The sequence below is a fragment of the Pelophylax lessonae genome (assembly GCF_965119305.1).
Source record: "Pelophylax lessonae genome assembly, chromosome: 5".
NCBI lineage: Eukaryota > Metazoa > Chordata > Amphibia > Anura > Ranidae > Pelophylax > Pelophylax lessonae.
In genome coordinates this window covers 508,393,666-508,414,291 of record NC_138772.1, presented here as the reverse complement: position 1 = coordinate 508,414,291, position 20,626 = coordinate 508,393,666, and positions in this window count along the sequence as shown.

Here is a 20,626-nt window from a genome sequence, read left to right as displayed (position 1 = left end):
CCCATCGGTGGCACTAAAAGGAGCAACAAGCTTATGAGTGGAATTTAGGGACACAGTGCACCTTTTTTTCCCCTCACAGGACTTTACCATAATTTTTAGCACAATTTATATATTTTCTGCACAACTTATAATTTTTTGCACCATTGTATGAATTTCTCTATTAATAATGTGTGCTTACCAATTATTGTATTTATACTCACTTAGTGTATTTAGCACTGGCACTTTTTGTGTATTTGCACCACTAAACATTTGCACAGATTAATTGGTTTGCTAACTTGCACATATTTTATGATGATGTATTTTTAAGGTGATATATATTTTTGGGTGACATATATTTCTATTTATGTATTTTTCATATATATATATATATATATATATATATATACTTAGGTATAATTAAAACAGCGCCAATACCCACTTTTCCTTGCATGGATTAGGGTGGCAGCACCCCTGCGCCCCTAATGGATGGGCCGACACTGACTGAAAGCTACTGAAAGCAAGGGAGCAGCTGTAGTTTCACTGTCTGCTGCTGTCTCCTTGTGTGTGTGTGCCCATACATGCCTCCCAACCTTTTGAGATGGGAATGAGGGACACCCTTTAGCCAAAGTATGTAGGCATAGGACACACCCCTTGCCACACCCCTTAAAGGAAAATTATACAAATAAATGATTAGTTAAATCCACAAGTGCTTTTTTTACCACTACTATTATTTTATATTGGCTTTTGACAGTTACAAATGCAGCAATTTAAAAATTAGATGACACGTTTAGCACTGGGAAACACTTTTTGAAACATAAAGAGTGAATTTTATATACAACTATATAGATCAGACCAAAATGAGGGACAAATTAGAAGGAAAGAGGGACAGAGGGACTTTGTTCAAAATCAGGGACGGTCTGTCATGTACCTTTGCGGCAGAGCCTGACATGTTGAGGGAGACCTCTCGTACAGCCCCAGCTCAAGGACCACTGGAGTAACAACAGTGGCTGCGAGAGCACGGCGAGGTAGGAGTGCCTGCAAGATTCTCCTTTGGCATCAGAGATGAGTAGCAGACGAGTTTCAGAACCGGACTGGATTGCTGAGCAGCAGATGGGAGCAGGAACAGCGGATACAGGTATGCTGCGGATTCAGGACAACTTTACTGGAGTTACACAGAGTTGGATGGCAGAAGACAAGCCAGGTCATACACGGAGGATCAGATATAATGTAACGGCAGGCAGAGAATGGTCAAAATTCAGGCAGTTATTGGCAACAGGAAATCAGGCAGATAAACAGATATAACAAGGTCAAGGCAAGCCGAGGTGAGAACTGGAGGTAAGCAGCGTGGTCAGAAAGCCAGGTCAAAACTAGTTAAAGTGCATGCACAGGAACAGAACACATGGTAAATCTGCAGATCAGACAGCAAAGCACTAGTGCAGCTGCTGCTCTTATATAGGCCATTTGGTGCCAGCATCAGTGTTTGTGCCCGACAAGACGGGCACCTGTAGGAGCACATCTGCTTATGCGTATCTGCATCTGCCTGGGGAACTTTTGCTATGCTATGGGCAGCATGTCCCTGCCACAGTCCATCTAAATCAGAGAAAGTTGAGAGCTATGCCCACAAAGAACTTTTACAGACACAGTCATAACAGAGACTCTTGTTGGGGAACCATTAAAACCAGTGTTGATTCTGCCCTCAATCCACTAGAGGGCACCAGGGGATATGAGGGAGTTTAGTTTACCAAAGAGATTCAGCAATCACCACAGGTTTGCTGGAAACTACTCTTCTACACATCTGCGTATGCCTATTCGCCTCTGCCTCTGAACTTCAGCTATGCTATGGCTAGCACGTCCCTGACACAGTCCCTCCAAATCAGAGACAGTTGAGAGCTATGCCCACAAATAACTTTTACACAGACACAGTAATAACAGAGACTCTTGTTAGGGAACTGTTAAAGCCAGTGTTGATTCTGCCCTCAATCCACTAGAGGACACCAAGGGACATGGGGGAGTTTAGTTTACTGAAGAGATTCAGCAATCACAGGTTTGCTGGAAACTACAATTCCCATAGCAGGGACATTAAAGAGGATGAGCTGCAGTAGGTTTCCTGGGCTAAGAAAAAAAGAAGGCTCTCTTTCTGTGGAGAGACCAGTACTGAGAAATACTGTGACCCCCATGAGCGCAGAGGAGACACTAAGGGGGCGATCCCTGTCTCAGAGTTGTGGAGGGGGAGCGGATGCTATTTTGGAGCCCTGGAATGTGACCTGGACTGTGGGGAGCCTGTCATGTAGTTGAAAAGCCTCATGCCGAGAACACCATCAGAGAGAGCGAGAGAAGCCCTTTTGCCTGGCACTTGTTGAGCGACCAATGACCAACCTTACACTGATTTTACTAGCAGAGGGACAGATCTGCCAGTTAGGAAAACTTTACCCTCGCATGCACAGAATGTTAAAGGGCACAACACAAGGTCTGGGCCCCAACGAGCTGGCTAGCAGAAGGTTTAGGACATGTGTATCACTGATTGTGACTGTTGCTGTGGTAACCACCTATAGGTGCTCCCCTAAGTTAGGCTATTCTGTGTAGGTTTAGGAAAGAGATGGATTATTAGGTTTTCACTATCTGCAGCCTGGTAATTATCTTGGTTAGCTACTACAATACTACTAGTTGCTGACTTTTGATTGTTGACTGCTGTGTTATTACTTTTGATGGTGAACTAATTCAGTATAACCTTTACTTAATTAAATCTTCCCGTATAATCTTTTCTTATTTACAACAATTGCAAAAAATAAAAATAAACGGAGTTAGACCTATCGGTAACTCTATTTCTAGTACTCTTCCAGGACAGCCCTTGAAAGATGGAGCTCCTCCCATTGGAACAGGAAACACATTGCCACATCATTTTAAAAAGGCCGTCAATAAGGAACATGGGCAGTCAAATGCAAGAACTTTAGGAGGGAACTGAAAAATATTACCAGAAACCCGCAATAACATTAAAATTATTTTAGGTCAGGAACACGCTGTCCTGGAAGACTACTGGAAATAGCGTTACCAGTAAGTAACTCTGGTTTTCCCCAGTCGTCCTCAAGGACAGTCCTTGAGAAGATCCACAAGTACAGATATGGTGGGGGGGGGACCACAGCTTGGAGGACTTTCCTCCCAAACGCCTGATCCTGACTAGATAGCAGGTCTAAACAGTAAGGTCTTATAATAAAAGATGGTTCCTCAGGCAACATGCCTCCTCCAACAGAGGAAAAACAAATGACTGCCTATGTTCCTGAGGGACCGCCTTTTAATAGTGTATGTGTTTCCTATGCCAATGGGAGGAGCTCCATCTCTCAAGGGCTGTCCTGAAGATGACTAGGGGAAAACTTTACGTTTACTTAAAGGGATCTGTGTCATTTTCTGGTGTTTATGTATTGCTTTGTTTTGGGGTATTTATATACACAGGTATCTATATCTTCAGCCAGGTATGTCGAGAGTCCAGAGCTGTTCAGAGAGTTATGGGCACAAGAATAGAGGACCCCACACATAAAACAGCATCTTCAGGGATAAGTGCTAAATGTGTATCTAGGCATGTGAGATAGGGACTTGAGACTGTAAGCTCCTTGAGGACAGGGACTGATGTCAACATACAATATGTAAAGCACTGCATATATTTTCGGCACTATATAGATACCTGTAATAAATTCATTTTCATGTGTAGAGGTGGGTTACAGCCCATTCATTTTAAACGAGCTGCCTAATGCAATATGCCTTAAAGCACGAAAATATGTGCATCGCAGCACAGTTTATTATGTTGTGAAGCAACCCTTATGCCTCGTACACACGTACCGATCGTCGGCCGAACGATCGGCCGTCTTTTGTCCAGGGCTGTCGTGTCCGCTGAAAAGTGCAAAAGACTGCACACGAATTTTGTCCGCCGACTGCTGAAGTGATGTCATGTGATGGTTAACTTTCCGTGTGTTTTTTCTTCTCTGAACATTCCCAGTCTTGCAAATCTGCTGATTGTCGGCCGAATTCTGTACTGACTGGCGAACAATCGGCCGTTCTGGTGTTGGCCAACAAAAATTTTAATGCTTGCACGACAGATTCTGTTCGGCCGAAAATGCGCTGTCGGCTGTCGGAAGCATCATACTAACAAGCCTACAATCGGCCGATCGGTCGTCGGCCGAATCTTTACGGCCGACAATCGGTACGTGTGTACGGGGCATAAAGGTCAAGGCTTGTGATGAGTGAAAACGCACCTGCCTCTACTTTAAAATTAATTTTCACTTACTTAGAATATCCATCATAAATTAAATAATTACTTTCTCCAATCAGAAACTGCAAAACTGACATCTAAAATCTTGCCGGTCGCTATGAGTAAAAAAGACCATTGCCTTTGTTCTTTTTAATTTCAGTAACAATAAGCGTTTTGCCGTTTAGCTCATCTTGAAGCAGTCGGACGCAGAGACCCATGACAAGAGCTGGCTGAGAATATATATTATCCAAATGAAAAACAGCTGTAATTGGAATAAGCTGTATCCCACAGATTTTATGTGATTAAAAATGACCATTATGTTACCAGTACACAGCTGTAGACTTGGATGATATCCATCCCTCTATCGCAGAACACAGCTAAGATCACAATAACTTTCATAAGCTTTCACGTCAGGCTAAATTGCAGGTTAAGCTTTCCCCATCAAGAAAAGGCAGCGTTTTATAACACATAGGTTTTTGTTAACATGAAAGTCCAGTTTGGTTGGGAAAAAAGAAATGAATCGCCTCCAGGTGAACCTTATATGTTGCAAGGATTTTAACAAACTTTATTACGGAATCTTACTTCGCTTTGTGCTGCCGAAAATAATGATTGCTTTACCATGTCCTCTCAAGGTATGCCTTTATTACCCTCACCTAAGAAATCTTAGTGTTAACACCCCATAGCCATTTGTGCGACTTGTCATGCGACTTTGGACATCAAGGTTGCAAGGCAAAGCTTACCCCATTGTTTCCAATGATAACCATTCATATATGTCCAACTTAAAGTCGCAGCAACTTCAAAGTAGTTCATGCATACTTTGGTCCCACTTTCATGCAACTTGAGGGCCAGACTTCAATGTTAACCTACAAAAATTGCTTGAAAGTCACACCTGAATGTTTTTCATGCAACAGTGGGTACGACGTTGTAGAGGGACAGCAAGTCACATCCAAGTCGCACCTATCCAAATTTGCATCAAAGTTGCTCCAAAGTCCTGCAAATTTGGAGTCGTACAAGTGTGAATAGAGCCTTAACCCCCAACTCTGTTAACCCCCTAGCACAGGGGTCACTTCTAGACGGCTGGACCCTTGACTCTGCTCCCAGACCGCCAGGCTTCAGGATATTTATGGACTGCTTCCCTATCGTCTAGGCCCACCTTCCCAGGGATGGGTGGAAATGCCATGAAATTTCACGCTGAAGGCTCTGAAACCATGTCTCCCCCCCCTCCCCCCCCACCATGTTCTGGAAACGTCCAAAGAGCTCCAGAAGACAGGGGAAGGTAACAGAGCACTGCGCAGCCTCCTAAACACAAATACCCCCTGCTCCTCCTACAGAGGAGTCAACTAAATTTACCTAACAACTTGCAAACTAGGCTTCACGGAATTACAAAGATTTGTAATTCCATGCAGCCATTGTTTTGATTCATATAACCATTTCCAAATTATAGAAGGATCTTTGACCTTCATTACAATAGCAAAGCACGACCAAGAATACATGTCCAGATCACTCACTGGACAATGAAGGGAGAGCAGCACTGACAGCACATGTTCACTGCAGAAGAATCTGATTGGCTGATGCACAGGGGATTTCAAGAGGATGACCTATTCAGCTACATACACTGGTTGATTGAAAAATACTTTATTAATAAAAAATATTATTAAATTTATATTTTTTTTGTAAAAAAAAGAGTAGACATACAAGAGCGTAGTTTGTTTACAAGCATTATAGTTAAAATGTAATGCTAGGCACAAAACATACAAAATGTTTGAGGCTTTATGGTGTTGTACTTGAAGCAGCTCGATAGGCAACGTTATTGTTTTTAATAAAATTCAAATAATTAAAAGTATAAAAAACTGTATTTTTGTAAGAACTTACCGTAAAATCCTTTTCTCTGAAGTTCATCGACAGACACAGCTCTGCTTAATCATAAACTATAGGGTTATGCTCCTCCCACTAGGGATAGGCACGAGGCGGAAAAAAAGCTTGTCCACGCCTATAGGAGCTGTCCCAGCAAGCATAACCCCTCAGGCTCTGCTTTACTCAAACAGTTGTGTTGCAAGCAGTGACAGAAAAAGACCCCATAACTCAAAAGTAGAGGGGCGGGTGCTGCGTCTGTCAATGAACTTCAGAGAAAAGGATTTTACGGTAAGTTCTTACAAAAATCCAGTTTTCTCTATCGTTCATCGACAGACGCAGTTCTGCTTAATCATAGACTATAGGGATGTTCCAAAGCAGTAAAAACATGAGGGGTGGGAACAAGACAGGAACAAAAAACCTGAATGCCCCAATGGCCAAACGTAGCCAAGGTAAAACAGAGCTCAACCAGAAACAACAGGAGCTTCCTCAAAACAACAAACCCTCAAAGAGAAACCAAAAAAGGGGGTTCTCTCTTAAACTGCAGCCCGCAAAACCTTGCAGCCAAAAGAAGCATCTGCTGATGCCAGCACATCTACCTTGTAGAATTTTGTAAAGGTGTGCATAGACGACCAAGTTGCCACCTTGCAAACTTGTAGCACCGACGCCTGATGGCAAAAAGCCTAGGAGGCACTCAGCGCTCTAGTAGAATGCGCCTTCACTGGAAAAGGAGGAATCTGACCCTTCAGTGAATAGGCCTGTACCACTGTCTGTCTGATCCATCTGGAAATGGTTGCAGCAGACTCAGCCAGTCCTTTATGAGGTCCATCCATAAGGACAAAAAGAGTGTCCAATTTTCTGAAGGACGCAGTGATCTCTAAGTAAACCCTGATAGCCCGGACCACATCCAAAGAATGTAAAGCATACTCCTTAGGATGCTGAGGTTTAGGGCAAAGGGAAGGCAGTACAATGTCCTCATTTAAATGAAAATCAGAAACCACCTTAGGAAGCAACGACTGATTAGGTCGAAGTACCACCTTATCTCTGTGAACCACCAGATAAGGTGAGCGGCAAGACAACGCCACCAATTCAGATACTCTGCGGGCAGAAGTGATCGCCACCAGGAAGGCAACCTTCTGAGACAAAGCAAGCAGCAAAATCTCCTGAACTTTCCCAAAAGGAGGCTTTTGAAGAACAGACAGCACCAAATTAAGATCCCATGGCGGTAACGGGGATCGCAGCGGAGGCGCCAAATGGGGCACACCTTAAAGAAATGTCCAAATAAGGGCGTGCGTGGCTAATAGGCATTGAAAACAGATAGCCAAAGCCGAAACTTGGCCTTTGATAGTACCCAAGGCCAACCGCTGTTCAACCCCTTTCTGTAGAAAACTCAAAACCCTGGCAATAGAAAACAAGCGAAGGTGCACTTTCAGCGATTCGCACCATGAAAGGTATGATTTCCACGTGCGATAATAGATCTGTCGAGAAGTCAATTTCCTAGCCTTCAAGAGAGTGGGAATTACAGACTCAGAGAGACCCCTATCTCTCAACACCTGACTTTCAATGGCCATGCCATTAAAGCCAGCGACTGTAAAGCAGGATAGAAGATCAGTCCTTGAGACAACAGATCTTTCCTGAGAGGAAGCCTCCAAGGGGTACCGGTGGCCAATCTTATGAGGTCTGCCTACCAAGACCGACGAGGCCAGTCTGGAGCCACCAGAATGACCGGAATGTTTTCCACCTCTATCCTGCGCAGAAGACACAGCAGAAGCTTCAACTGGGGAAATGCATAAATCAGCCGATACTGACCCCAAGGAGCCACCAGGGCGTCTGTGGCGTCAGCCAGAGGATCTTGAGACTTGGCTAAGAATCTCTGCACCTTCTTGTTGAGGCGGCAGGCAAACAGATCGACCTCGGGGGTCCCCCACCGAACACACAGTAGGTGAAACACCTCCGGGTGTAGGGACTCCCCTTGATCCAACACCTGACGACTCAGGTAATCCACCTGCCAGTTTTCCACACCTGGGGTGTGTACAGCAGAGAGGGTTGGAACAAATCTTTCTGCCCAAGTCAGAAGCTCAGCCATCTCCTTGGCCACCAGGACACTCCTGGTTCCCCCCTGGTGATTGGCTGGGGACAATAGAAGATTGGACGGGAAGAACCTGTCTTGTGGACGAGACCAGAATTAAATTTTGAATCCGAAATGGATCAATTCGTGAACCCATTTGTCCTGAATCAAGGAAGTCCAGGGTTCCCAGAAGAATCAAAGACGTCCCCCCACCCCAGACTCGGGTGAGGGCGCCTCTTTATGCAGACTAGGGCTTGTCTGCGGGTCCGGATTTGCCGCCCTTAAACTTACCGGGCCATGGCTTCTTAGACCTCCCCAAACATCTAAACGGTTTACCTTTTTCCTGTGACCCGGAGGCACGAAAAAGACGTTTATGAGCAGTAAAGGAAGGTCCCCGCCTAGGGCGCGGCGCCTTGCCTTTAGAGGATTGGGTCCAGAGAGGCTCCAAAAAGCTTCTCCCCTGTAAAAGGGAGATCAGCAACAGCTTTATTAGAAGCCTGGTTAGCCGACCAGCATTTCAGCCATATCAGGCGTCTAATAGCAACACCCACTGCTGAAGTCCTCCTGGCCACCAATAAGGCTAAGTCCAGGGATGTTTCTCACATAAACACCAGGGCTTGGACCAACTGGTCTAACAGTTCCAGAACCGCAGGGGGAAGCTGTGTCGTATCCAAGTTACTCTTCAGAAACTTCACCCATTCAGTAGCAGTCTGTGCTATGAGAACTTTCACAAAGCTAGCTTTTAACATGTGACCCATCATATGGCGGGATAAGGAGTCCACCTGTCTATCCACGGGATCCAAAAAGGTCCGCGACTCTTTCACCTGCACTAGACACCGCACCGTGCACCTGTACGCTTTATTCAACCTAGCCACCGGGGGAATCCATTTTCGGTGGTACAACCCATCTGGTATCCACCGCCTCCGCAAAAGGATAACAGTGTGCAAAACGCTTAGGCACCACCAGCATGTGCTTAATTCGTCGCCATTGTTCATCCTTAATAGAGTGAAACAAGTCAGGACACAGGAATACTTTACCTGATTTGCGATATTTGCGGGAGCCAAAAGACACTTGCGTACCTGACGCTGTGGGTTCATCAGCCATTTTAGGAGTTTCCCACACAGAAACTATCAAAATTTCCCACCAAATTTCTTGCGTGACAGCGAAGGAGGACAGGTCCTCTGCGTCGTCAGAATGTGAAGACACCGACTCTTCAGGGTGGTCTGCGTCTGCGGCAACCATATCTGTATCAGAAGCCGATGATCCTGCAGATGGAGGGATGAAGGGGTGGACGGAGGATGTTTGTGGCTAGCAGCACCAGAACAAACCAACTGCACTTTTTGACATCAGGCTTTGCAGAAAAACCGCAATCTCTCGCTGCAACTGTCATTTCCAGGGGGTCTGCAGGTGATACTTTATCCTAGGATCCATTTGCAAACAAAAAAAAATATTTTTTTTTCTTCGTGCACTGTCCCTTTAAGACCGTGAAAAATGCGGTCTCCTCGTTATTTCTGTGGACCCCAAAAATCTGAGCAATGTCTAAATATAGCAAAGCAGGAGAGGAAAACCTACAGGGGACCCCCAGAAACTTTACCAGCTCAAGATAAAAACGTGCAGTCCTGGTCAGTGTCAAAACGAAAGTAACACAGAAGAAACAGGAAGAGGAAGCAACTGTGCCTCAAGCATAGAAAAAAACGTGCTCCATGCCACTCCCGCCTCCAGACCACAAGAAAATGGCTACTATACATTCTCAATGGGGAATTCCAGAAAATGGTTGCCCATACAAACTAATGGGAACACAGAGGGCATGAACCATGGCAAAATGGCGGCCCCCATGTGCGCCATGCAGTCCCAGGGACCCTCAAAAGGGGTCCCAGAACAAAAAGCAACTAAGAGTCAAGGACCCTCCCCCCAGACGATCCAACCCCCACAAATATGTGTTTAAAACCGTCTGCATTTTTACCCCCCATCCCCCCCATGGTGAAAACCCACAAGGGGGGGAGCAAGGGGCACGCCAGTTAGGCTTCCGGGGTGCCAGGGAACGGAGGGAGCCCCTAATGTCCAACCATTCCAGAGAGGCCTGCGCCCACCCCGCGACCTCCAGGGGTAGTGGGGGGACATGTTACTCACCATACCGCGGTACCAGGCGGGCGCCACCCTGAAACAGATCACCTCCCATCCGAGATGGGGGTGCTGTCAGCCAAGGGGAGGCTGTGACTCAGGGCGTTCCAGGTCGTCTGCTTTCCGGCGAGATGATCCACTCGCAGGCTGGTCCCCATCCATCTGGCACTCTCGTGGCGAGGAATAGTACTGGATAAAATTGCTTCAGAAGCCATATTGTTGTTTAAAGTTATTAAAAATGACCTTTCAACTGTTGTATTTTCTATTAATTCAATGCAATATGGTAACTTGAGGCTTTCTGTACACAGAACACCCCAGAAATGTATTTTCCTGATTGTGTGAAGAACTCTGCACTAAGATACAAGTCAGAATGTAGGCATCAACTGCAACAAAAATGTAATTTTTAATTAAACACTCTCTAAGTTCCGGTTCACATATATGCGATACGGGAACCCTGCGAATCCACTGCGGGTTCCCGAATCGCGTTGAACTCGCAGGCAGTTCACACTGCCATATGCGAATCGCTAGGGGTGTCAATACAAAGTTAACAACACCCCCAGATCAGTTCGCACATCGCAATGCGAACGCACTGTTTGGACATGAATCGGATCGCAAAGGTGTGAACACCCAAGCAATACCATTCTGGTGCGGATCCAAAAAAGGGCCCTGTGCGATCTGTGTCCGAATGCGATGTGAATTCAGGCATACAATCTGTATGGCTGAATTTGCATCGCACAAACATCGCATGTGATTTGCAGAGCAGTGGGCTCCGAATCACATGCGTTGTCTGTCATCACACATATGTGAACCGGGACTAAGGCCCCTTTCACACAGGCTTTCTGATCCGGTCCGCCTGTCAGTTTTTCAGGGGACCTGATCGAATGCTCCATGTACCTCTATGGAGCAGCGGATGTCAGCATAGACATACCCGCTGACACCTGCTGCTATCTGATCCAATCCTGTCCGTGAAATCTGGACAGATGGAAACTCTATTTTCCATCCGTCTGGAGCATCGGATTGGATAGGATCGGATGAAAACGGACAGGCGGTCCGGGGGGGAACAGGCAGGGCTCGAGTCCTGGGGGAACGCATGGGAACGACGTTCCTGCACTTTTTCCACAGCAGGAACGCCGTTCCCTTGTGACTCCGAGGATCGGCTCTGCTGTGGGTGTGCAGGAAGGGGAGAACGTCCGTGTCAACAGGGGACGTGTCATCCCGGCACGCCCATCCTCCCCTCCCTCGGTCCTCCTCCTCCCGCCTCCTTGACCGGCTCCAGTGATAGAATCAGTGTGACGGGTATTACAGAGGCTGCTGAAGGAGGAGGACCGAGGGAAAGAAGGAGGGGCGTGCCGGGATATTCAAACCTAAGATGAGAGGCGGGGCAGCCAATCACAGGCAGGGAAGGCATCGGCCAATGGGAAACAGCGATGTCAGTCTTGACACTGCGCATGCGGCCAATCAGAGCGCTCAGGTGAGAGAAGAGGGGATGGAGATTCTCACTGAGTAACAGAGCTGACGCTGCTCTGAAATGACCCGACAATAGGAATGAGCGATCAGGTAAGTAAACCACCCACCACCATTGCTTGGGGGGCTACAACCTCCTACCACTGATCATTTTACTGGGGGAGGGGGGTACAGTCTACCACTGACCACCAATGCTGGGGGGATGGGGGGCTACAGTCTACCACTGACCACCAATGCTGGGGGGAGGGGGGCTACAACCGGCCACTGACCACCAATGCTGGGGGGGATGGGGGGCTACAGTCTACCACTAACCACCAATGCTGGGGGGAGGGGGGCTACAACCTTCCACTGACCACCAATGCTAGGGGGGATGGGGGGGCTACAGTCTACCACTGACCACCAATGCTGGGGGGGATGGGGGGCTACAGTCTACCACTGACCACCAATGCTGGGGGGGGAGGGGGGCTACAGCCTGCCACTGACCCCCAATGCTAGGGGGGATGGGGGGCTAAAGTCTACCACTGACCACCAATGCTAGGGGGGGATGGGGGGCTACAGTCTACCACTGACCACCAATACTAGGGGGGATGGGGTGCTACAGTCTACCACTGATCACCAGTGCTGGGGGAGGAGGGGGGCTACAGTCTACCACTGATCACCAGTGCTGGGGGAGGAGGGGGGCTACAGCCTGTCACTGACCACCAATGCTGGGGAGGAGGGGGGCTACAGCCTGTCACTGACCACCAATGCTGGGGGGAAGGAGCAGGGCTTGAGTCCTGCAGGAACACATGGGAACGACGTTCCTGTAATTTTTCCACAGCAGGAACGCCGTTCCCTTTTGACTCCAAGGATTGGCCATGGATATGCAGGAAGGGGAGGACATCCCTGTCAACAGGGGAGGTCCACCCCTGATGGGGGGGTCTCATCCCAGCACGCCCGTCCTCCCCTCCCTCGGTCCTTCAGCGGCTGCTGTAACAAAGTCCCTCCTCCTAGACCGGCTCCAGTGATAGGCGGAACACTGATCCAATGCAGGCAAATTGAATCAGTGTGATGTGCATTATTGGAAGTGGGACCTTGTTACAGCGGCTGCTGGAGGACGAGGACCGAGGGAGGGGAGGACGGGCATGCCGGGATATTCAAATTGAAGATCCACGACACAGAGGGAGATCGCCGATTTGTGTTATCTATCCAGACACTAATGAGGCTACATTGCTGGGCATTTATGGGCACTGGTAAGGCTGCATTGTTGGGCATTTGCTGGGCACTGGTGAGGCTGCATTTGCTGGGCACTGGTGAGGCTGCATTTGCTGGGCACTGGTGAGGCTGCATTGATGGGCACTTGTGAGGCTGCATTTGCTGGGCACTGGTGAGGCTGCATTGATGGGCACTTGTGAGGCTGCATTTGCTGGACACTGGTGAGGCTGCATTGATGGGCACTTGTGAGGCTGCATTTGCTGGGCACTGGTCAGGCTGCATTGATGGGCACTGGTGAGGCTGCATTTGCTGGGCACTGGTGAGGCTGCATTTGGTGGGCACTGGTGAGGCTGCATTTGCTGGGCACTGGTGAGGCTGCATTGATGAACACTGGTCAGGTTGCATTGATGAGCACTGGTCAGGCTGCATTGCTGGGCACTGGTCAGGCTGCATTTAACGGGCACTGGTAAGGCCACATTTGATGGGCCTCCAGTCATTGCAACTTGTTTTAGAAATGCGCTGCAAGGGAACAGTTATCACCTATTGTGGTTTTTTTTTTTTTTTTTTTTTAGTATAACATACAGGTTAAATGATTTTGTTGTTACATCTGTGCTATATTTATTTATTTAATGCATGTGAATTTTGGAGGTGTCCTCATAAAGCGGTACTTTACAATAAATGGTGCACTTTGTTTGTTAAAAAAGGAGTACGTTTATAAACACACACTTTTATTTTTCAGGTGGGGGAGGAAATCTTGGGTGAGTTCCCACACTTTTTTTCCCAGGACTTGACCCCTGGGTACAGGCAGTATTCTGCAACAAAGTTTGTTAAAATCTCTGCAATGTACATAGATCACTCAGATTGGAATGCTGTTCTCAACAAAAGTGGAGTTACTACCTAATCAGTCCCAACAGCTGGCGATTGACACAGAGGAACAGTAAAACTCAATCACTGAGCAGAACTACTTTGGAGGTAGACTAGTCTCCATGTCTAAGGTCAGTTTCACAATGCTGTGCTATGGTTTGGTCGTATAGCAGGTTTACCGGTGGTTTTTGAACGGTTAACCCACACTATCCCATAAACTTTTTATTCAATTTTTTGGTGCATTTTCTGAAAGTGCACCAAAGATGCAGAATGCAGGACTTTTGATGTGCTTTCGAAAAATGCGCCAAAATACGCAATCTAATCGAAAGTCAATGAAAAACCATGGGGTAAACCACACAAAAACAACAGGTACATCTGCGGCCAACATGCAGCAAAGCAGTATGAAACTAGCCTAATAAGATAATGCCCTACGTACTTGTAGAATGTTTATAAAACGCAAAAACAAGAAAATACTTTATATTAAGCTAATTACCGTACATTCACATGTATAGCCAATAGAAACTTTAGAAAGATTACAGATATCTTTTTAAGCTCATTTTACAGAGACCCCTTATTGTAATTTTCCATTTCCCAGTTTAATAATCTCTGACGCTCTTGCCTTGGATAAACATTTATGTAAGTTAAGAGTGCAGACAGGATGACATTGAATCTAGGAAAAGCATGGCAAATTATTGTAAATAGACAGTAAGATAAGACTGCATGACGAACCACTTCATGTCTGGGAGGGAGGCCAAACCTCGGGGAACATTGAGGCGCGCCTGTTCAATGATAAACAGCATGGACTCCATGCAAGTACAAGTTCATCCTATTCCTGTTTTTTTCTATTACATATTTGTGAATGGAGGATGAGAAGAATGTTTTGGCAAAACTGGTTTTATTGTAAAATTACCAATTTTGCCATGGTTAAGAATTTGTAGCATCTGAAATTCTTAATTACGCTCAGTGCACAAATTTGCTTGGAAAATAACTAAAAACACTAATTGGAGAGAACAACTAATGGGACTTTTTAATTTCAATGTTTTTTATCAGAGAATATCAAATACATGTGATAACAGAAACAATACAGTAATGGCAAAACAAAACCCGAATGTTAACAATGGTCTGAGAACAAGGTACAGCAGTGATAAGTAGGTAGGTAGTAGGCAAGGCATCAACAATTACAAGAGTTAAGAACCAGCCAGTGTAAGGAGTACAACACCGCAAAAGGTCACTGACCAATGACTAGGGGGGTAGCCCCTATAACATTAGGGCACGTCCCCGGAGACACCCCGAAAGGGAACACACTGTGTCTCAGAAGAGGCACAATATGCTATCAGAGAGTGAGCCATATTGCCTACACTCGGAAGGTTTACACAATGAAGGTTGCCTACCAAGCAAGCCCAAGGAGGATATAGAAGTGGCACTCACGCCTAAAATGTTCGGAAGCTATAGTCTAAACCCAGTGGAACCAAGGAAAGAGGCTCCAGACCTTAACGTACATGCACTCATATTCGGGCTTGGTAATAAAAAGCAACGTCAGCGTCCCCTACTGCTTGGATGCCCGTTACCACTGTATTTTATGTGAGTACCTGACTTTTATCTTTTGAAATAAAGCTATTTTATAAACGGTACATCACTATATCAGTACTTCTTCCTTAAATATCACCATCGACTATATCTAAGAGGAGATCCTATCACCTGGTACTAAAGTGGGACACCCCCCTCCCTCCCACAGGAGCCTTACAAGACTACGCTGCAATAAGGCTTGTCACCCCTGCAGGGGTATATACCTCCGGTGAGTGCGGGAGCAATTGGAGGGGTGCACCTGTGTGTTCCACCCATCACCCACATCACCCCCAAAAGCACTGGAAGCACTTTATTTACACTTGAATAGCTATTTTTTACCGATTACTGCATATTTGTTTCTTTTAATCACGGATTCACCCAGGAACAAAATAGACTGTTGATCCGTTTTTTGGGACTAATTATTCACTGCATGAGCACTATTTATTATTGCATTTATCCGTTAAGAGCACAGATGTGAATGTACTATATTCTTTTGCACAGAGCAGTATATTGAGTGTGTCTTTATTTATACACCTTTTGTGATCAGCACATATATAATTTATGCACCTTGCACTATAACACTTTATAGACACCTCAATTAATTTATGCATCAATTTTGATACTGTTTTTACACCGAAGTTTTATCTATCCACACTATAGCACTTTAATTATTTATATCTATTTTTATCACCTATAACCAGGCAGCGCCACTTTACCTCACCTTGCCCACAACGTCAGCGTTAAAACCAAGAAGAAAGAGAGAAGCGAAGAAGTAGGAGAAAGAGATAAGAGAAAGGGTGCAGATGGGCAGGGAGGAGAGAAGTGGAGAAAGAAAAAAGGGGGGAGAGAAGAGGTGGAGGAGGTTCCTGCGGCCCGGATCATGGTGACCATGTGGGAGGTAGAAAAGTAAATAAATACGTAAATAATAAAAAAAAATGGGGGGGGGGGGGGAAGATCTGTCACCCGGATAAGCCTCAGAAGCTGTTAAAGTGTAACATTCACAAATGCCGCCCAGGGTTCCCAGATCATTTCAAATTTCTCTTTGGAGTCATCCAAAATGCTATACATCTTCTCTGTGCCATTATCCATGAGATTTTGCATCTAGCCAGACGAGGTGAGACTGATGGCAGCTTCCACTGCCTGGCTATTGTCAGCTTGGCACCGAGGAAGATGTAAAAGATAAGGGCTTGGGTGTGTTTAGGGACTTTGGGGATGCCTTGGCACAACAGGGCGTGGACCGGGGAAGGGTGAATGATGAGGCCGGTAATCTGGCGTACCATTTTAAAAATACGCTGCCAAAACTTCCTAAGTTTGGGGCATTCCCAAAAAATGTGAAGTAGAGTGCCAGTCAGGTGGCAACCCCGAAAACAGATCGGGGAAGTAGCGGGAAAAATGGTGGCCAATTGAGCGGGCACCATGTACCATCTCATGAGAACCTTGAGGTTAGCTTCCATGAGACCTATGTTGTGAATTCCCTGAAAAGAGCGCCCAACATTTGCGTGCCAGTCCGAGAGGTCCCATTCTAGGTTCAGATCTTGTTCCCATTTGAGCATGTAGGCGGGTTTGGTTTGGGAGTCATTCAGCAGGGCGTAGATAAGAGAGATTCCTCCCTTGACATCAGAAATTTGAGCACACCACTGCTCATAAGGGGTCACCCGTAAGGGCTCAGGGGATTTGGTCCTAAGGGAATGCATTAAATGGAATCATTCCACAGGTGGCATCTTCAACTTAGTGGTACAATGAGAAAATGTTAGAGGACCCGAGCTATCCAAAAAGTGGCCAATCCTATAGAGACCCTTGTCTGTCCACCATTTACATGCCCCAATGTCTGCACCAGAAGGGAAGGCTGGGTTATGAAAGATACGAGTGAGGGGGGCCCAAAGGGAAGTGACTTTCAATGACTTGTGGATGGTATAGCAGATGGAAAAAGAGTGAGAGAGGGAGGGGGCCATCACTGGTTGGCGGGAGTGAGCAGGCCGCCAGACCAGGTAATCAATGGTGTGTAGGGGAACCGCTTGACGTTCCATAGAGTACCAGTCAGGCTTATCACCTCTGGAGTAGATAATGGAAAATTGAGCCAATTGTGCCACTTGATAATACTTCCAGAGGTCTGGAACTCCAAGACCACCTTGTTTCCGAGAGTGTAGGAGAGTGTGTTTGTTAATCCTATAACCCTTCTTTCCCCAGATGAACTTAAAGATATGAGCTTGAAGTTTCTGAATGTGCGATTTTGTAATGTTCTGGTACCTCTGGTACCCTTGTTACCTATTTCTCTCTTACTAAATTTCGTCCCATCTTGTTATCCAAGAGACGCATACACATTTAAGACCGGATGACATCATTGCCGAGCGCCGCTATGAGCGGCTATTTCAATCGCCGGTTTTCTCTCACTCATTGCTCGTTCAAACCACATGTTCACCGCACCTTCTCCTGTGAAGTCGGAGCTGCTGACATTTCCCTTTGCTGAACTGGAGCCGAAACCTCACTGCTGATCCGTATCTCGCTACGGGATCACCTCTCTCTAAGGACACTGTTACTACTAACCTATCTAAGTGATAAGTACCCCACAGGGGATTCTTACTAACCAATCTCCTACTGTCATCTACTGCAATTACCAGGACTATCTGTATCTATCTATCTACTATCATCTGCATAGACAGTTAGCTCTTGGGACTACCTTCAACTATCTTTGCACTAGGTTACTCTGTCTAAGTATACTCCATCTGTGTCCTCTCACCATCTGCACTATACTTGACATCAGAACCTATCTGCTTACCATCACCTGCAACTCTCCTAATACTACTCTTAGTGTTCACCATACAATTGCCTGTCTCTCATCTAATACATTCTCATATATTCTATCCCTCCATTAAACATCTGATTGAGTATATGTATATTGCATAACAGGCTGTGCACGGTGATGAAGTCCTGAGAGTTGGATATGTTGTTCAACAGAATCTCTACAAGGCTACTGAGTGTAATAATTCTGCAGCTGTAAATCCATCCACTAACAAAAACGCATGAACGTTACAGATTGAACGAGCCCTTAAAAAAAAATATGGATTCAGCAGAATTACCCACTCATGTACTACAATTAAAACAGCAAGTAGATGCATTGATCCTTGCGCTCACAGAGGTACAAAACGAAAATCAGACCTTGAGACAGCAGGTTGGCCGTCTCACACAGCTTTCTGCTGCTCAGCCCCGTGAGCCTAAGATAAACCCTCCTCTAGTGTTTTCTGGTGATCGGAGCAAATTTCGTGAATTTAAAAACGCATGTCGTTTGCTTTTTTTGTTAAAACCTCTAACCTACACCACTGACCAAATTAAGGTTGGTACCGTCATCTCCTATTTAACGGGTGAACCCCGGGCCTGGGCAGACGCTCTCTTTGAAAAGGATGATCCACTCCTTAATTCTTACCCTTTATTTCTAGCACAACTCGCTAGTTTATATGAAGACCCCAATAAGCAGAGTACCGCTGATACCCAATTACGGGCCTTAAAACAAGGAAGGAGACCTGTTGAAGATTTCGTGGCAAATTTGAAAAGATGGTCCCCTGATTCAGGGTGGAACGACACATCTTTGAGAACGCAGTTTAGACTCGGCCTATCTGAGGCCGTTAAAGACGAGCTCGCCCGAGCGGATTTACCTGGCACTCTAGAGGGACTGATACAGACCAGTATCAATATTGACAGACGACTACGAGAAAGAAAGGCTGAGAAGATGGGCTCACCATTTTCCAGTCCTTCTCGGATGTTGCCTGCTGACCCTACTCCTATGGAAGTAGGAATGATACGCCCACCTCTAACCCTTTCTGAACGTGCCAGGAGGAAAACCGAACATCTTTGCATGTACTGCGCATCCCCGAATCATTTGATAAGCGGCTGTCCCCTTGTCCACAGGAAAGAGGGTGAGTGTTCAAATGTCTTGCTAGGGGGACTCACAACTTCCTTCTCTAATCCTTATCTTTTTGTTCATTTAACGTTGCAGTGGGACCAAACTAGGATCACCACCAAGGCTATGATCGACACAGGATCTTGTGGAAACTACATTGACATTTGTTTTGTCTCCCTTAATAAAATACCTATTGTTTCTAAACCCAAACCTGTCTCCGTTAGTTTTATTAACGGTACCCCTTTATCCTCTATTCCTATCACCAGTCAGACACAGGCACTCCTTGTAACTGCTGACGAGTCTCATGTGGAGACCACCACCTTTGATGTATTAACTTCACCACATTTTCCAATCATTTTGGGACTTCCCTGGTTACACATACATCAACCAATCATCGATTGGAAAACAAGAACGCTAACCTTCTCTTCTCACTATTGTGAAACGACGTGTAATCTCCCCACATATCATAGGATACTGTCTGTAGTGCCGGATGACATTATACCCAAGTGTTATCAGGATTTATCGGAGGTTTTCCTTGAGAAAAACGCTCAAATGCTACCTCCCCATAGGGACTATGATTGTTGTATCGATCTACTCCCTAATAGCAAGTTGCCTTTCGGACATGTTTATCCTCTCTCGCAGGATGAACTCTCTCATCTTAAGGAGTATCTGGATGAGAACTTGACAAAAGGATTCATCCGACCTTCTACTTCCTCCACTGCTGCTGGACTCTTCTTTGTCCGTAATAAGGATTCTAGCCTTAGGCCTATCATTGATTTCAGACAATTAAATGCCATTACAATAAAGGATCGTTATCCTTTACCTCTTATTCCTGAACTTATCGAACAGGTGCGTGGAGCTTCTTTCTTTTCAAAATTGGACCTAAAAGGGGCATACAATTTAATTTGAATCCGTAAAGGGGATGAATGGAAGACAGCATTCAGAACCAGATACGGACTGTTTGAGTACCTTGTAATGCAATTTGGGCTATGTAATGCTCCCGCAGCCTTCCAACGGTTTATAAATGAGATATTCAGAGACTTGCTTGATGTTTGTGTCGTAGTATATTTGGACGATATACTTATCTATTCTCATTCCCTACCTGAGCACATAAAACATGTGAGACTTGTGTTGTCAAGGCTACTTGCACATAACTTATACATTAAATCAAAAAAATGTTTGTTTCATAAAGAGGAAGTACTATTCCTAGGATATATTATATCTAAAAATGGAATCAAAATGGACATGAGCAAAATATCCTGCATTCTGGATTGGCCTGTGCCAACCACTCGCAAAGCATTACAAAGGTTCCTAGGATTCTCTAACTACTATAGGAAATTCATTAAGAACTTCTCTGCGATTGTGAAACCTCTCACACAACTCA